Genomic DNA, 19,731 nt, shown 5'->3' on the forward strand with positions numbered 1-19,731 from the left:
CGGATTTTAGTTTTACTATTGTTTGTGACCAAGCAGAGGTGGAATACTTTTCTTTGATGGGGTTCCCACTTTAAGATAGTACTTTAAATGCTGACGCTTCTTTGCAAGATAGTGTGTATTTCTAATTAAAAGTTTAATGGTGCATTTGAGCTGGCTGTAGATATTTTATTCACTAATAGGCAAAAAAAATTGCTGTTTAAGAACGTACCTATAGCCAACAGATATTTCTATCAAACTTTAAAAAGCAGAGAAATTGGGCAGCTATAGTGAATGCACCAGGGGAGCAGGAGACCTGACCTCCTCTCTGAGATATTGTACTGCCCTACAAATTTGTCAAAATGAAAACACAATTTTGGTTGGTCTTTCACAGTCCAATCCACTTCCTATGTAGCTTAGAAGAATTTGGTAACATGTGCCTCTGTTATGTTATGGAAACAGAGGTGTTTCAAAAGCAAAACATGAGACATGGCATTTTCACAGTAGTTTCTCCATTTCTATTAATTCTTGCCAGCTTCCAAAACTCAAGACCACAAGAAGTGCTTTCCATTGTCAGACAAAAGCCAATCTTTTCAGACATTAAGAGTAAACACAGAAAAACAGTGATAAAAATAGACACCTGGCCTGCCAGAAATTACATCATGCTTTCCTTCTAGGAATTTATACTTTAAACATACAAAACACAATAGCCTCTTTTCACTATGGCTCCCACAATGTAAAGCAGGAATAATTTTGTAAAAAAACTCTGCCTTTTCAGAATGACAAAGGAATTGATGGCATGATAGTACTTCAGAGTGTGCAGAGCACTTTACAATGTTAATAATTTATTAATATGGAACATATGTCTCAGAGTGGTCTAGTCAAGATCCAGAGTGCACATGGATGAAAACGGCAAGCCCCAACTACATGACAGAAATCAAAGCAGCTGGAGACAGAATGCAGACTAGACTCTTAGATGGGTTTTAACTACTCACTCATTTGTCTGGACATTTTGCTTAAACTATCTGTGATTCAATGCACAAATCAGTTATCGCCTCCTTTGTTCTCACACGTAAGACAACTAAGAAACTAGGTAGCAGTGCAGAGAACAGCAAGATTTATTTTATTTTTATAACAAATATGGGGTAAACAAAACGTTGTCTGTCCTCAACACTCATGCCAGGCATGTTTCTATTTAGGATTCTAAACAAGCAACACTTCCCTCTTTCAGGAAACTATAAGATGTTGAAGTGGGCATTCTACCCCACGCACTCCCTTCAGTTCCCCCCACACACACACACTAAAACCCACAATTTTGTGGCTACTGATTGTGCTCAATCCCCGTTAGGCTGTTTTAGGGTTCTTGTGGTTCTGCAAATACTACAGGGTTTCCCTGAGCATGTTTCTCAGTGGCCCTGATTTAGCTCTATTTCTATTTTAGCACTCAACACCCAAGTATGCTATTAGAGGAAGTGTTTCTGAACCATTCTGCCCAATAAAGAAATAAAACACTGTATTACTTTTTAAAGCCAATTGACCCAATTAAGAGTTTTTCACCTATTAAATCTCACACTCACAGTGGTGCACCAGAGTCCAGGTGATCACGTATCTGGAACTGTAAGCCATCTTCAGCACAATGACTGTTGAATCAGATATATTATGCAGATATCTCTACATTTGGAACTGTAGGAAGGGGAGAAAGCAAAGCTAAAACAGGTCAGGATGCCACTAATCAAAGTAATCTCTTTGCATGACAGTACCTACATTTAAGGCTCTAGAGCAACCTTTCCCAACCTTTGGTCTCCAGATCTTGCTGGACTACAATTTCCTTCATTCCTAACTACTGGCCATGCTGGCTGAGGCTGATGGGAGGTGTAGTCTAACAACATCTGGAGACTCAAAGGTTGGGAAAGGCTGCTGTGGAGTCCAAAAATGTGGATGTCGTTTGAGATTTGTCATGTACAGCTTCATGCACAAGGCTGATCCTTCCCTTCCAGCTTTAGAGCTCCTCATCCCAAGACTGGAAAGGAGACCCTTGCACAGTGCTTTCTTCTTCCATATGCACGGAAAGGCGCACTTCTCAAGAGACTCCATAATAAGGCCTGATAAAGGGTATATTAGCACTGTACTGTGGACTACAGCACAGGACTAATGGTGGTTGCCTATCCCAGCTCTCTCCCTCTCGAGTGGGAATGGAGCATCCCACGGAAGGGCAACAACCTCTGAAGTTCTTATTTGCAAGGTGCTTTAAACATTTCTGCCTGTCAATTCAGATAGAATCCAGTACTCTATATGTCTGGCAGGGAATTAATTTTCAACTTAACACCTGTTTTTAATTGAAAAAGGTGTGAACGGCAGCAACGTTACCTTTGCCCTCTGCCCAACAACCACAAGGCAAAGGGCTTTTCTATCCCCTCTAGTAGGAATAGTGTCCAAAGGCCCTTCCCAGACTGTGGAGCAAGACATAACATGCTTTGATATATTGTATGATGTCTCGATTTGCAATCCACCTGGAATTCATTTTTTGAAGTGTAGTATCATTTTTTTTTTTAAAAAAAAACAGAGTATACCTTGCAACAACAGCAATAGGAGTAGGGATGCTTGAAGAATTTGATCTTACAAATTCCTATACAAACTAGGCTAACATGCACTTCCCAGACTAAAGTGAATACCGTGTTTATTCTAATATTTTAAATTGTAAACCACCTTGGGTTCCTTGGCAGAAAGATGGTATATAAATGCAACAAACAACAACAATGTAGACTAATCCACTTGATTTCAAATTTCTCTGAATGTGGCAATGCAGTTTATGGCTTAAATAGGAATGAAAATGTATTGAATTTGCATTTTGAAAAAATGCACATACAGGGAGGCATTCAACTAATGTATCCTATCAGTGCAAGGATTTCTGCTTGCGCAACAGGACTTTCCCCCTCTCCTCCCCTGGCACATGTCCTTCACCCTCCCCAAATCTGTTTCAGAGGGTCGAGGGAAGTCCTAGAACAGTTTCAGACAGTACATGGGGGAGGAGAAGGGGTGAATATTTTGTGTGAGCAGAAATCCTTGCAATGACAGAACATTCACGTAGTGCTACATTGGATACAACTCTTAGAAATGCATGTTTTGATACATGCAAGTGTGTGGATTTTTTAAAAAAACAATTACACATTGATGCAAAAATGTGATATTGATTTATGAGTGAACACATGCAAAAGTGACACAGACTAGAAGTAGACTAATCTATACATCCCTAGGTAGGAATGTCCCATCTCAACAAAGCAGTCTGGCAGTACAGCACTGGCTACCCAAAAAATAAGGTGGCCACTGGCCAACATGCTCCATCGATGACCTTGGAACTATAGTTCCATCACCATAGCAGCAGGGATGCAATTTCTGAATTGGCCAGACTAAACTGTCTTATGAAGGCCAAGAGAGGTAGCTTTGATCCAATGCCTTGCAAAGGGTTTGAGGAAGATTTGTGAGCGTTATCAAGTGGTATATGGTGGAAAATGTTCCCATGTCAAAAACTGCACCATTAAATATAAAATGAAATTAGTATCCATTCACTATGTTACACCAATAAAACTGGATAGTTTCAAAACTGCAGTAATTTTCAGGTGACTAATTCTAGGAAGAATGTCTACATAATAAACATAAAAGCACAGTATTCCAATAAAAACAGTTTCAAAGTTTTACTCAGATTTCAAACGGGGGGGGATCAATTAATCATACTATGTGATTTAAAAGGAGAGAGCAGCCTATGTTCCATGCCTGCTGGTGGTGACATACAGACCTGGTGGCTTTTTAAAAAAAAGATTTTACAGAAAAAGTTTAAAAGCCCTCCCCATCACCACCACAGTAAACCCCTTACATCTGACAAAGGGAGGGGGTTTGAACTGTGGCCCCTGGAACAGCTTCCTCCAATTTTCCACCTGCAAATTGGGTGACTATTTCAATCCACACCTATAAACGCACACAAAAACTGCATAGGGAAATTTTCAGGGAAATTTCCCAGTTCACAAACTTGCGGAAAACCCACATTACTGCCAGTCATTTATATCTACTCCATTACCTTGACAGGTGCTATTTACTCTATTTGTGTCCTCCCATGCATTTCCCTGCCCCCTGGAATGTATTGTTCTACTTTTTTAGGTAACCTAGGCACTTTTTCTTTCTTTTTAGAGCATGTTAAGGTTCCTGAATGTTTGACGCCTGTGGCAGCTAGCAGCTGCAAACATCTGACTGAAAGCCCTATCTTCAGCTTCACAGCTTCCAGTCGAGGATGTTTACACCCGCTCACTGTCAACAGCAATATACATTCCTTAGTTGTTTTGCTTTATCATTAACCTACAACTAGATCCAGGCAAGCTGATCGAGATGACTCTTCCCAACTCTCCTCCTCCTGTTGCTACTCCATGGAAAATGCCGCAACAGACTCCACTTTTTTTTTTTAATGAAGATCAGCTAGTAATCAAAGGTTAAGTATAAGGCAAGTGTACCAAATCCACAGTACTTCAGGAGCTATAGATTTAATAGTTAACACAGCAGACAGTTAACACACTTACGATTACTATTATCGAAAAGAGGAGAAAAGGCAATCTTTGGGCTAATATTGCCTGTTTGCTAACTGTGCTCCAACTCATAAATCTGTCCCTTTCTACAGATTTAAAAGGTGTAAGAAGAACAACATTACTGCCAGCTGTAATGTCTTTATACTTACTTCAGTTCTCCACTAAGCAATTCAGCAATTTTTATATTTCGTTGGCAAAGGAAATCTAATCCTCGGTTTTATAGAATGCTAGTCCTGAGCGTTCAGTGTGTACTCATCAACTTTACAAGAACCCTGCATGGCAGGCCAGCACTACTCCCTTACTACAGACAAAAACTCAAGAATGACATAGTGACATCTGTAAGGCCACCTAACAAGTTCCTAAGCAAGGAGTCATTTGAACCAAAGATATCCCAGCCCATGTTCTTTACCACCACACCAAGACAGTCACTACAATAGCACTAGCCTTAATCTAAGGGCAGACAACATGGTGTCTTCCAGATGTTACTAAACTACGATGACTACTGGCCCCAATCATTGGCCATGCCTGCCAGGACTGATGACAGCTGTGGGCCAACATCATTTAGAGGTCAACTTTTTTGGTTGCCCCGCTTTAAAACTAAGTGAGTGAAGTTGCATTAGTCCAGATGATTTGCCTGCTTTTTATTCCCTTATATTTGCTCCAGTCAGGTAAACGAAATACATAGCACATTTTGTGGAAAGACCTTATCATAAGTCACTGGGGGAGGGGATATTACAAGAAAGTTTAAGTTTAACCTAAATAAGATTAGTTTCTCATCCCATCTGCCTTGTTTGCAAAGGAGATGAAAGAATAGTGGATGCTAAGCCATGGTTTGTTTGTATGTTAAAAACTACTCCAGCCAACTGTTTTTCTGTAGCTTACCATGGTTTAAAGTTGATTTGTGAATCTCACCTTGCATTAACCATGGTTTCTTGTAACAGCTAAACCAACTATCCTGGCTTAATCCTAGTATGTTATGGCTCTAAATTCCACTCAGCTGCCCACCTGGCTATAGAGACACAAGACAAGGACAGTCAGAAACTCCTCACACAGCTAAGCGATACTCACTGGCATTTTTCCAGGCAATTATTGTAAATCAGCTGGTTAAAATGAAGACAGTGGGTCACTGACCCTCCCTAAAATATTCTCAATGAGACTTACAGAGAAAACTGGCTTGTGGAAGTAGTTATTTGTAATGCAGGAACTTACAGTGTTATTTACTATGACTGATAAATGTGAAGAATCCACATAAATCACTCTTTCGAAAGTACAAGGTTAGGTTTTTCCATGCAAAGGTTAAGAAAATCTATCTTTTAGACAACAGGTGAAAACAAACTAAAATCATACTTGGAATTGGTTCCTTTTATTCACTACAAAATTTAAGCTATTAAAACCTCCTAGGGAACCACATTTTTTCAATGGGTCAAGTCACTAAGGGAACAAAGCAAACTTTCAGTGCTGTGCATTCCAGGAATTCTTAACACTGGGCATCTGTATACCACTCCAGACAAGGATCAACTTTCCCTCGCTCTTTCTAGCTTAGAACAGATTTCAAATGTAGCTTTGAATTAATGCCATGGTGCTCAAATCAGTGTATTAATAATGATGATGATAATATTTTAATTTATTACCTGCCCTTTACCCTGAGATCTCAGGGCAGTTAACAACAGATTCAAACAGATGCTTAAAAACAAAGCAAAACAACTTAAAATCACACACTTAAAATAGAATACTTTGAAGCCTATATACTGTATGCAGGTGCAAACTTGACAAATTACTTCCTGCATTAGGTAGTGTTCAAAGAGTAGGAAGCATCAGGTGCAAACACTGAAGTTTTACAAAACACAAGAGATAGTGAATATACACATGACATGCTTTGACACTATGCCCAGGTCAGTCATAGCACAGGCAAGTTATTTTAGTTTAATTATGCTTTGTCACAAAGGAAAGATTAGCCTCTCATTCTGCAGGTATATTATCTCTCTAGCTTATTGAAAGAATACAAGTTCTTCATTGTTTGAATTCATTAGATGAAGGACATTGTATCAACACACTATTTCACTTTTCATATGTATGGCTCCCTCTCAAACATCAAATAGATCATATCTGTATTTAAGTCAAAGCAAGGCCATGGGTTCTTTAGTTTTCACAGTATAATTATGGGTTCCATTATGAAGGACAATAGTATTACAGTGTTCAGTGTTTTCCTGCTGTCTGTGTGTGTGTCTGTGTGTGTGATGTTAGTTTTTTAGCATGTAATTCATTAAAAGCTACCCACAATCATTCTGAAGTCAGTTTCTGAAGTGTATCCCAGCCACAATGTTTATGTAAAAAGCAGATATTTGAGTAACTGTCAAAGCTAGGAAGAGTCTCCCCCCCCCCGCTGGGGGACAGGGGGACAGCAATATAAAATGAAGTTATTTGTCAGATTAAGGAGGGCTGGAGTGAAAAGCTTCACTTGGAATCAAGAGCACACATTAAATATGCTGTCATGCATATCACTTCAATTGCTATCCAAGAAGATAGCAGCTCCCTCATATTTCTCGCCCTTCCCTTTAGTTACATCAACATCACAACTGAACTGAATTAAACTTACTGGCAAAAATTCAATTAACTGTTCTGTAGACCATGGCCAGAATACAAAGAACTATAGGACCAAGTGATTCTTACGCATCATTTTTTCCCTCAGACAGCAGCTCCTCCTGCCACATGGCAAACTGCTGTTCAAACAAGTAAAAAAAATCAGTTGGCTAGCACAAGCCTCTTGTGTAAGATAGAATAGTTCTGTTAGTCCTAACCATGGTACCTAAGGGGAAAAATAAAAAGCAAAGACTTGCTTCAGTCAGGGATGACACTTGTTCAGCATCTTGCAAGCCACCAAACAGAAGTTTTCTATGTGTCACAATTTTTACTACAAAATTGGAATGTTTGTTTATGTAAACCACTTTGAGCACAGACCAGTTGTGGAAAATGCAGCATATAAATAAACTGACTATTGACGAATTAGTATCCTTTCTTCCTAAAAAAAACAACTTAGAAAAATATATTTTTATCACAGGATGGATGTGAGGATAAGTGAGACTGAAAGACAGTGACTTGCCAAAGAGTTCCCAACTTAATTCTAGGTGAACCTGGATTCGCCACATCGAAATACAAGACTTTCTCCACCTAGTTCTCTTAAATCTCTTCGAAGAAAACTGAGGGAAATATCCTGTCCCTTACATTTAACTTATTGATTCCCCTGTTCCAGTTATGATTTGAAGGGACAGGGGGAAAAGAGGACTACCTGATAAGGCTATGCCAAGTATTTGTTCATTTTAGTGGACAAAACCCTTGATGTTTGCTTTTTTCAAACCTATTCAATTGCTTTCTAGTCCTGCTGCTACTTTTTTAGTAGCTACCATGAGCATCCATGCATTGAAATTGACTTATTGTGGTAAACCAAATGCTTGCCAGCTTTGCTTTAGAGAGATGTACACATTTATTCAAATCCATTCTTCCTTAGGGAAGCAAACTTCGTTAACCTATTTGAAAAATATTTCGATGTTAGCGAAATAAAAGCCCTACTTACTAGAATCCACTCTTTTCATTTGAATTGCCATTGCGTGCACATATGTTTGGAATGCTGCACCTGCCCATTAACGTTCTAGAAATTAAGAAAAAGAACAGTGTCATTTTCATTACGTATTCAATCAATGATTGAAGAGATCCTGTAATGGAAAATATTTCAGCACTGTTGAATCAAGTTTAGCAAACAGTAGGAAAGCCCTCATAAAAATTGTGTTGGTAAAGAAGAGTATAAGCTTAATATTATATTCAATGACCCACTTCCAATACTGATTAAATAATTCTGCACCAGTAACTGAACTCTGGGTCGCATTTCTTGAATAACAATCACCATCTGATACAACAACTTGCTTTCAAAATTCCAGAGTGCTGTAAAAGGAGTTTGTAAAATCATGTGCAAGTCTGCTACTGAAAGTGTAAAATCCCACCAAGCCACAAGTCTTTTTCACACCTAAATAAGTCCTGCTTTCAAGGATGTATTACAAATTTTTGGAATGATTACAGTAGCCTTAGACTGGGGGTCAGGTGTAGCATAACACTGTTCACTTAACTAATCTCACATCTAATACTAGACATGCTATTGTTGGTTACAAAGTTTTGTTTAAAGTCTGCATCTTATGTTCTATAAAGTTAGAATTTATCTTTACTGCATCAGAACAAGTGCGAAAAGAAAGACCTTCACACTATGCCAGGACAAATGTAGTGCTGGGTCCCTACAATCCACAGTTCATAAAGGGGCTGTTGCCATCAGAAATGTGTATTATCAGGAATAAGTATTATTTATATTTTCATCTTACCCTTCCTCCAAGGAGCTCAGGTGGTGTTCATGGGCCCTCCATTTTACCCTCACAACCACCCTATAGAGTAGAGTAGGCTGAGACACAATAACTAACCCAAGGTCATTCAATAAACGTAACTGTCAAGTGAGGGTTTGACACACACCCCAGCTCTCATCCCATGTCATACTGGCTACTACCTTCTTCTCTCCTCAGTTCAGAAGTATTTTCCCATTCCTAGCATTAACAATGATCCACACACCAACACTAAACATGGCTCCATCAATCTAGGTTTTGAAGCTATGTTTTAAAGTAAATTTGAGATGTATTGTTGCAAGGAATCTTTCTTAGCCAATAGTGGTGCACATGCAATGGTAAACAATGGTTAATACAACCAATGAAATGAAAACTTTGCTCCAGAGAAGGAAAGTCAAAGAAATGCTGGGTCCTTATTTGCAAACCATAGTTTGCAAGGAACTCATATTTCATTTGTTCGTAAATTCTTTGAAATAGTAACCATGAATGTTACATCTCTCTGTGTAAGGCCTAAGACAAGCACAAGGCATTTCCTATTATTCTCAAAGAAACTCCCAAAAAAATCAAGAAACCCCTGCAATATAGAACCCCCGTTCTATAAAAAAGTTGTAGGTTTTACTTTTACACTAAATGATCAACTGGTAATTATGACTAGATTTCACTTTAAGCATCTATTGTCTTTTACATATAGTTCACCTCATGTCTCCAAACTCACTATCAGCACTGCAAAATAGAAGCTATCTAATGGTGTGTGGAAACATTCAACGGACCACAGAAATAACTAGCTTTCTTAGATTTTAATCCTATGCAAACTTTGTTGGGGGTAAGCCCTACTGAACTGAATGGAACTTGCTTCTGAGTAAACTTGCACAGAATTTGGCTGTTAAGTCTTTCAAGTTCTGCATAATGCCCATTTGAAAGTAATTGATATTCTGGTCCTTAAAGTACTTTGAAGATGATTTTCAATCCAAACAAATGCAACAATTATAGAATTTTAACCATATAAAAAATCTTGTCTCTTTACTCTGTCACTTAATACCTTTTCTCTACCTGCAAGTAATCAACTGTTAAAGTATAAAACCATCAACTAACTATTTGGGGATCTTATTTCAGCTGAAGTCCCTGAGATTTTAAAGCAAGAATTCTGTATGCTGCAACTTATAGGTATACATGAGATATAGGAAAGTTCTTCCCTCTTAAAAGAAAAGTCAAGTATTTCAGTACAGGATGTTTATTTTAAAAAAACTGCATTAACTTAGAGAGCTTCGCTTCACAAGGGTAACTCAGCATATTGCACGAAATAAGCTATGGGAGGAGCAATAGCCTCTAGCCAATGAACCTGGACATTCTCATAGTTAATTAACCAAAAATGTGACCTAACAACTGAACACTGACTTTATTATATTCTCAAGGTTATGTACTTTAAGTTCTGTTAATATTATACCTTTACATTAGTGCAATTCAGGATTAACTCTTTTTGCCTATGTAACAGAAAAGCATTTTAACCAAGCTTAAAATTTTCACATGCAAAAAGCCTCATACAATCCAAAGCAAAACAGTTCAGTCATAATCACACATTTATGTTACAAAATGTGTGAGCTGCTGAAATACACACTGTTGTAAAATTTAGGAATTTACCATGCAATTGTATTAGGACAAGATACCTTACGCCACATATTCTTGCATACACTCTCCCCCCTGCCCCAAAGAAAGAATCCTGTAGATTAGCAGATTTATTGTGGCATAAACTTTTCATAGACAAGAGTCCTCTTCATTAGATGCACAGTGCTGTAACAGACTAACGTGGTTGAAATGTATCAGAGTATTTCTCCACCCAGCCAAGAAAACTAACTTTGGACCCCCTTCAGAGGGCAGATTTATGCATTTTCTTTAGGGAGCCAAAGTATGCACCTTTGCATGTGAAGACAAGCCCTGTTGGATAAGGTCCATCTAATCCAGCATCCTGTTTTTCAACAGCCAGGTTTACTCTATGTATTGCAATTGTACCCCACCTTGCTTCCATATTGGAATTCAGAGCAACATTAATAAGTTTCCAAGGCAGCCTTCCATCCAGGCACTGAGCAATACCAGATGCTTCTCAGAAGCCCCCAAGCAGGGCATGAAAGAAACAGCTGCCCCAAGCTATTGCTCCTCATCAAAAGCTAGTTAGAGTCACACTACCTCTGAAGTACGCAATTTTATTTAGCTATTGTAGCTAAAAGGGATCGACATGAATTTATCTAATCTTATTTTAAAGCGGTCTAAATTTTGGGGCACTGCCACATTTTGTGTCAGCATATTTCAAAAGAACAAACTTTAACAAAGTCAATCATGTATTGTGGAAAATAGTACTTTTGGTAGGGGAGAGGCTGTCCTGAATCTACTGCATAATAGTTTCAGTGGTTGAACCCCAAATTCTAATATTGTGAGGGAGAAAAGATTATCTGTCCACTTTTTTTTATAACGATCAGGTGGAGGTATATTAGGCTGCAATCCTATACACACTTAGGAACAAGTCCCACTGAACTCAATGTGGCTTATTTCTTAATAGATGAGTAGGACAGCATATTTGGTGTGCATAAATTACCACTTCAAGAAACATAAGATGTGCAAAATCAGACTGTTTAGCTAGCAATGCTCATTCCTGTACTACACTCTGAGGCAACAACACAAAAGATCAAGCAAGACAAATCGCGTGGGCAGGGAGGAACACTAGAAAAATATTACTGCCATCAGTGTTCCACCAGGTTTTGCTTTGTTTCAGTTTTTGCTAAGCATCAAAACACATCCAACACACCGAATGAAGTGGGCTCAAGTCCACGAATGCTTGCGCCACAGTAAATTCATTAGCCACAAGCCTGTGTGTGTGTTAGAATTAGTAGCCTGGGGTAATCCATGTATTATCAGCACAAGAAGAAAGGCACCGCCTCTAACAATGCACTACTTGACAGAGGCAAGAGACAGACTGACACCACCTCTACCAAGACACACATTGGGAATAGTCAAGGTGGAAGATGTACCTCCCCATATAGTTGTCCATTCCTCCCTAGGAAAACCAGCCTTACAGCTCAAGACTCACAGATCTGAACAAAGACTGCTTTATAAAAACGTTTTAAGGGGAACTACAACTATTATTACAACACCAACTTTTATCAAGTTAATTATTCATCCATCCTGCCTGGCATAATAGACATCAATTTGTAATAGACCAAAGCATAGAATAGCACTTGTTCACAGTAGTTGACTTCCTTGATTTGAATGGAACATGGGAGACTGGAATGGCCCAGCTCTAGAGAGAAAAAGAACTGCGAACTTAAAGCAGTATAAGATTTTAACTCATTTGGTTAATTGAGTCATGTGTCTTAAGGCTTTACACAGGGGTGGTGAACCTGTTTTTGTCAGCGGGCCAGCTGCAATTGTGGACAACCATCCACAGGCTACATTTGACAGGTGTACGGGACCACCTATCTGTCAATCACCTGACATCATATGACATCAGGTGGATCTGGCCACAGCTGAAGCAGCACAGCCTGCATTCCTTGCCAAACTTAAACAGCGCTGAATTCAAATCACAACTGGAAAAGAAAAAGTCTCCCAATTGTTCCATTGGAAGCACCATTTCAATTCAGAGCCATTTAAATTTGTTGCAAAATGCAAAACACACTACCAAATTGGATCCAATCAAAAACAATGCAGCTTGCATTCAGCATCAACTTTAAAGGGCTCCAAATTTAAACTGTGCCAAATGTGAGCAATACTTGAAAAGGAACAATAGAGAGTGCACTCTGAAGGTTCCCAATTGTTCCTCTGCACCCACAGCTTTACCTGTTCCACACCCAACTTCAGGTGAATGACAAGTATGCATGGAAAAAACGGCTTGATTTGGGTTGATTTGGTCCAGAGGCTGGAAGATCCCCATCCCACATGTTGTTATGTACCTTCAAGTCAATTATGACTTATGGTGACCCTATGAATCAGCAACCTCCAATAGTATCTGTTGTAAACCACCCTGTTCAGATCATGTACATTCAGGTCTGTGGTTTCCTTTATGGAATCAATCCATCTCTTGTTTGGCCTTCCTCTTTTTCTACTCCCTTCTGTTTTTCCCAGCATTATTGTCTTTTCTAGTGAATCGTGTCTTCTCATGATGTGTCCAAAATATGATAACCTCAGTTTCACCATTTTAGCTTCTAGTGATAGTTCTGGTTTAATTTGTTCTAACACCCAATTATTTGCCTTTTCGCAGTCCATGGTATCGGCAAAGCTCTCCTCCAACACCACATTTCCAATGACTTTAGTTTTCTCTTATCTGCTGTTTTTCACTGTCCAACTTTCACACCCATACATAGAGATCGGGAATACCATGGTCTGAATGATCCTGACTTTAGTGTTCAGTGATCCATCTTTGCATTTGAAGACCTTTTCTAGCTCTCTCATAGCTGCCCTCCCCAGTCCCAGCCTTCTTCTGATTTCTTGTCTACTGTCTTCATTTTGGTTACTGACTGTGCCAAGATATTGATAATCGTTGACAAGTTCAATGTCCTCTTTGTCAACTTTAAAGTTACATAAATATTCTGTTGTCATTACTTTAGTCTTGACGTTCAACTGTAGTACTACTTTTGTGCTTTCCTCTTTAACTTTCATCAGCATTCGTTTCAAATCATGACTGGTTTCTGCTAGTAGTATGGTATCGTCTGCATATTGACATCTCCCTCCAATTTTCACATCTTCTTCATCTTGGTGCAATCCCACTTTCCATATGGTATGTTCTGCATATAAACAAATCAGTTTCTCCATATTCTGTCCTTACAGTAGCCTTTTCTCCAGAGTACAGGTTGTGCATCAGGACAATCAGATGCTGTGGCACCTGAATTTCTTTTAAAGCATTCAATAGTTTTTCATGATCTACACAATCAAAGGCTTTGCTATAATCTATAAAGCACAGGGTGATTTTCTTCTGAAATTTCTTGCTTCGTTCCATTATCAAATGTATGTTTGCAATATGATCTCAAATGAATGGATGATGTTTCAAAAATATAAAACTCTTGCAAGCTTATCTTTGATAGAAAAAAGACTTTGAACAACCCAATAGATTTCTTGTCCTGTATTGATGGTAAATTTGCTCCTAAAGTTATGAACAAGAAAAAGCAGGTACTGATGAAAAACAGAGTATGCAGGCTCCCTTAGTCAATTATGTACTCTGTACCCTATCATCCTGTTCAACTTACTGTTACGCTTATGTAAGATAAACAGGGAGCCTATGATCAATTACCGCTCAGGCCTGGTATTATCTGGCCTCTTAATGTTAAAAACCTCATCACGACCATAGCTCCATATCCACACATTCCCATCCTGCAGTTGTGTATCAAATGGCATAAACCCGTTCTCATGGGTGCAACTATGGCCCATCTGCACTGCACATTTAAAGCAGTATCATACCACTTTAAACAATCATGGCTTCCCCCAAAGAATCCTGGTAAGGGTAGTTTGTGAAGGGTGCTGAGGGTTGTTAGGAGATCTCTATTCCCTCTATTCCCTCTACAAAGCTACAATTTCCAGGGTGCTTTGACAATCAATTCCAGGGAACTGTGGGAATTGTAGCTCTGCGAGGGTAAGAGGGGTTTCCTAACAACTCTCAGCACCTTTAGCAAACTACAGTTTGTGGGAAGCCATGACTGCCTAAAGTGGTATGATACAACTTTAAATGTATAGTGCAGATGGAGCCTATTATTAAACACTGCCAGAACACAAGGGGTTTGAAGAAGACATAATACAACTATTTGAAAAAAATCAAGCCATGGATTTTTGAGATCAGAGTGAGTATTTGGCCAACTGTGAAGCAGATGCCAGAATCAATCTCAATTGCAGCAGCAGAATCTATACTTCAACCTGTGGCTTAGTCAGAGAGCAAGTCCCAAGCAGGATGTGACAAAGCTTCTCTTGGGGCTTAAATGGCAATGCTGCATTTGAAGCACTGCATCATGTTCGAGGTTGCCGTGTATCCTTCACTTAAACTACTGAGATGAGAGAAAGTTCACTTCCAATCTTAGCAGTCAAGCCAATACTGAGGAGCCCACAGACAGAAGTCATATAGTTGAGACCTACACCTTTAACCTTCTTGATTACACCAATGGCTGTCCTATGCATTTATGTGTTAGAGTAATACGTTGTATGATCAGACTGTAAAGATAGTTCAAAGGCATCTATCACCCTAGTACCATAAGCCTATAACTCTGTATGTACATGTTGACACTAAACGATTACCCTGGGGCCTGGGTAGAGCCCTGGTAATGCCAAACAAGCTACAGTTTGGGAACTATTCCACCCTCTATGTTTGTGGGTCTGGTTTGTTTGAGCAAAATCATTTAGAAATCCAACCTCTCCCTCCCAAAGTTCTATTAATCTATTCACATAAAACTAGCCTCTTTCTGTTTTCTGCTGTACTGGCAAATTAACAAGAAAAAGGATCTACAAGCATTATGTTGCTTAATAATCCAACCATTGACTGGCCAGTATTTTTTTTAAGGTTCCATTAAATAAAAGGCATGTAATACAGACATATACAGAAAACAAACTCCTTTCAAAAAGAGAAACATACAAACTCCAGATACATTCAAACACAAAGAAAAGACAAGCACTTCAGATAGAAGTTCTGCCTTTATAGAACAACTAAGGCCAAGTAACTGCTCAGCAGCTGCCCTGCAAACAACATTGATGTTTGAATATAAGTATGCTTTGGGGCAAGTCATTCAGCCATGTGGTGTAGTGGTTGCAGTGTCTGACTGGGTCCTTGGGAGACCAGGGTTAAAACCCCTGCTCAGCAATGAAGTTTATTGTGTGACCTTTGGCTGGTCATTGTCTTTCAGCCTAACCTGCTTCACAGGGTTGCTGTGAGAATAAAATCAGGAGGGAGAGAACCATGTTTATTTATTTATTTATTTACTGCACTTGTATACCTCCCCATAGCAGAAGCTCTCTGGGCGGTTTACAGCAATCAAAAACATTAAAACAAATACACACCTCGAGCTCCTTGGAAGAAAGGTGGGAGATATAAATGTAATAAATAAAAAAATGTACAAAAGGCAGAACTGATGATGGAAGCAGGTGTTTTAACTCCAGTATTTTAGTCCTGAGAAGAAGTTGAAAATGTATATGCTTTGTATATATTAGCTCTTTAAATATATTTAGTGTGAGCATCTCATATAAACATGTTTTCAAACTGTTTTTACTCAGGAAGATAACACTAACATGCTTCAAAATGCAAAACTAAGTGGGCCAGGAAAATAAATTTTAAAAATTACAGATAATGAGACATTTTTGAACACATGCTTCAATTTATACAAGACAGAGGACATTCAAGTTTTCAAGGTTATCCATCTACCCATTGCAAACTGCTTCAGGAAGCATAAAAAAGCAGTTTAAGCAGGCAAGAATTTCCATTGCTTTCCTAACTAGAAGCCACACCCTCCAGTTAATGACAGGAAAGCATTTTGAATCAGAACTCCACAAGTGCCCTGCCTGAGGCAAAGTAAGCCTCCTTCATTTTCAGAAAAGAAAAGAAACTCTTGCTCAATAAGTAGCAATTATGCTGCAGAATTTATATGCTGAACACGACTAAATGGAAGAACACCAGATCAGTCAACCATAGCTTTAATGCTTTGAGTATGATTAACAGATTGAACCTTCAAGGGTCAATTAAATGTCAACACTTTTTTTGGGGGGGGGGATGTCTTCTGAAGTTTTGTCAGTATGTAATGGCATCCTCAAACTCTAATGTTAGAATTACATTAAAGTTCCACACACACCAACATTTGTGTGTACTAATACCCAACAGATAACCACTGTTTTCTGTGAAAGAGTAATTAGTATTTATACTACTGGCTAGAATGCTGTTAAGCTGTCTTATTAAGTGTGCTTAATCAAGTAGACCAAGGCACCTTTCTTATTTTGTTCCAACCCCCAAAGGGATGAAAGATTTCTTTTACTGGGCTTTTAGAGAAATAGTATGTTGGTGTGACTGTACAATTTCTGAAGTATTCCAAACTACATTATCGCGTAAAAAAAGCGGAACTTGTTCATACTTTAAAGAACAAGCAAACCCTGTTGCCATGAACATATGCTGGTCTTGTCAAACATCTCAGGAAGTGCGCCAGCTTATGCCACACTTTTCCAAGCAAAGTAATGCAACTCATAGACCAAAAGTTAAGCACCTTGTTTGTGCTGTAACCAATGCAAATGCTCCTCAAATAACAAGATTTTCCCACTGCTACTGCAAACAGTAAATTACAAAGGCTTGTATTAGCAAAAACCTTCAAAATATAATCTAAAACACAGATGGACTAGGAAAAAACAGGAGTTTAACTATGGTGGTACATGAAAAATATATATAACACTTTAGCAAATAAAGTAGTTAGGGAAAAAGAGTTATTCTATAACATTATCTTGTCAGGGGAACAAATGGTTCTGAAGATTATTGTTATGCTTTTCCAAGGCCAAACTGTAAACCTTCAATGTGAATAATGAATTTGAGTGGCCTCTAAGGGCTGAAAGCCCATTAGAACTGACTTCCAAGGTTGCCCCAAACATGAAATGGTATTAAAGTTCTCCTTAACATTAAGTGGTTTTCAAAAAAAGATATGCCTTGATGGGGGAGGGGGAGAGCTAGACAGCTTAAGTTGTATTATAAATTTCAGAAACATTACTCCTCTTCACAAGTATAAGGCAGAACCTACACTGTACAACTGAACAATTTCAACTGTAAGATTAAATTTTAGTCCATAAGATGGTTTCTTTTTAATACACTAAAATACAGAATATTCCACCTTCATCTGAACTTCTGTCAGTTCTTCTTGTTGCAGGCAGGCCCACCTGCTGCATTATTAACCAACAATCCCAAAAATCAATTGTCTTCCCAGCACAAGGTCAGAAATAACCCTTCAGCTCCAGCTTTATGTGCACTTAGGAATAAGCTCTAGTTAATTTAGTGGGGCATACCACTACATACACATAGGACTGGCTGCACTACAGACTGCCCAGCACGATTGAACAATTCGAACCTGCTTATAGGACCTGTATAGTATTTCAAAATCTCCTTTTTATAAATACCTGTTGCTGCACCTGTAGAGCTCACTCCGTTAGGCCACCACTTCCACAGCTTGTAAGAGATTGCCATTTCCCCCCTGAAACCAAAAACAAATTTAGGTTAGCCAGTTCGAGCCTTTCCGCTTGATCTGCTAATCCGGAGCGGAACATTGCTTCCCTCCTTGCCAGTCTCTCTCCCGTCTGCGATCCACACTACTCTTTTTGCCCCAAGGTAGAGCGATCAGAGAGAAAGAAGGAAAAGCGATGTGTATTCCAAGCCAACCACAAGCTACGGTTTTGAAAGAGGAGGAAACTCAAGATCTGTCTCCCGCCACGCCTCGCAGTCACACAAGCTCCAGTGAAATTTTGTCCAAAACCAAAACAAAACTTGAGCACCTGATCAGGGATATTGCTTCACGTCCTCCTGTAGCAAGGCATGGATTACTAACAACCCCTGTGGGCAAAGAAAAACAGGCGATATTTCTCCCGCGCAACTCTTTCCACGTAATGTCGAGCAGAAAAGGAGCCCGAGACGGGCGACCACGACGGTGGGGTTCAATCCTCCAAAAGTATCATCCCCACAGCAGAGAATGGGGGCTACCGCGAGACGTGGAGAAAGAAAGGCGGCGGATCCCTTCCACCTGTGGCAAAGTTGTCAGCGCGCGTCCTGTTGGTCCGGGGCAGTAGAGGCGGGGCAGCCCATCAACACTACCCCTTTGCCCCGCGCTTTTATAACCCGACTTTGGGTTGCACTCATAGCAGCTTCTGGCGCATGGAGAGTCCGCTCAGCTTGGCCTGCCAGGTCCGCTTAGTCTTCCTCCACCATATCAAAGGGGAGCGCCCTTTCGAGCCTCGTTTCTCTACACTGTAGCAGGGACCCGAGCTCAAAATTGAAGCAGAGGCAGGGTCATGTTCACCTCCTTCCAGTGGTGTTTGCAATTGTTTTATTTATAGTTTTAAAAATCACGCAACTTTAAAAAAAAAAGTGACGCGGTTAGCGTCACGTATATTTCCTTCCCCCTCCGGACTAAAATGCACAAACAAAACTCCCCTTCCCAATTCTTGCCGTTCCTCATCCTAGCGCAGGGCCGGCTTGGCACAGTTCTCCCCTCTACTGTCCTTTCCTTCCTTCCTTCTTCCCTTCCCAAGGGGCGGGAAAGGACTCGGTTCCCGTCACCTCAGACTCCACCTCTTCTTTGCTTGCAATGTCTCGCCATGTTCTTTGTTTCTCTCGCATTCCCACAACCCACCCCCTTTCGCTCTTGACAGCTGCAGCTCCCGCAGTTTCAGCTGCAAATCCCTTTCAGAGGGAGCCTTGCATTGCAAAGGAAGGAAAAGTAAAGAAGCCCCCCCCCTCGCCTTCAGGAGGCACAGCGCGTCTGCTCTGCGCACGCGCACCACCCTAGCCACCCATTAAGTCACTACCAAACCACCCCGCTTTGCAGGTGACCAGTGCGGACGGGGCAGTTCCTGCTTTATACACAAACACACACACCCCGAGCCCTTCCCCCCGTACCCGGGATTCCATCCTCTCCACGTTCAAGCTCCTCCAATTAGCTTCGGGTAAGTGGAAAGTGTTAGCCAATGAAATGTCTGCAGCCTGGAGAGTCCCGTAGGCACGGACCAGTAGAAAAGAGTAAAATCTTCGGTCTTCTCCTCTCCTCCCCTCGTTCGGTTCGGAACTCTTCTAACTGTGGTGGCCTATAATGTGGTCGAGCAGCTGT

General features: G+C 39.9%; 1 long non-coding RNA gene across 4 annotated transcripts in view; it reads right to left on the reverse strand.

Annotated features, from left to right (window-relative positions):
• The window catches only part of LOC133383089 (uncharacterized), a 69,621-nt gene extending 50,124 nt beyond the window's left edge, over positions 1 to 19,497 (reverse strand). Inside the window, exons 1-4 of one of the 4 annotated variants that reach the window (XR_009762171.1) lie at positions 18,404 to 19,497; positions 18,032 to 18,105; positions 8,119 to 8,193; positions 1,554 to 1,659 (exon numbers count right to left, since the gene is read on the reverse strand). This is a non-coding gene — a long non-coding RNA (uncharacterized LOC133383089). The remainder of the gene's footprint in view (positions 1 to 1,553; positions 1,660 to 8,118; positions 8,194 to 18,031; positions 18,106 to 18,403) is intronic. The other 3 variants (XR_009762169.1, XR_009762172.1, XR_009762170.1) reach the window with 3 other exon arrangements.
• Between the last annotated feature and the right edge of the window lie 234 nt (positions 19,498 to 19,731).

Source organism: Rhineura floridana, chromosome 4, assembly GCF_030035675.1.
Source record: "Rhineura floridana isolate rRhiFlo1 chromosome 4, rRhiFlo1.hap2, whole genome shotgun sequence".
Taxonomy (NCBI): domain Eukaryota; kingdom Metazoa; phylum Chordata; class Lepidosauria; order Squamata; family Rhineuridae; genus Rhineura; species Rhineura floridana.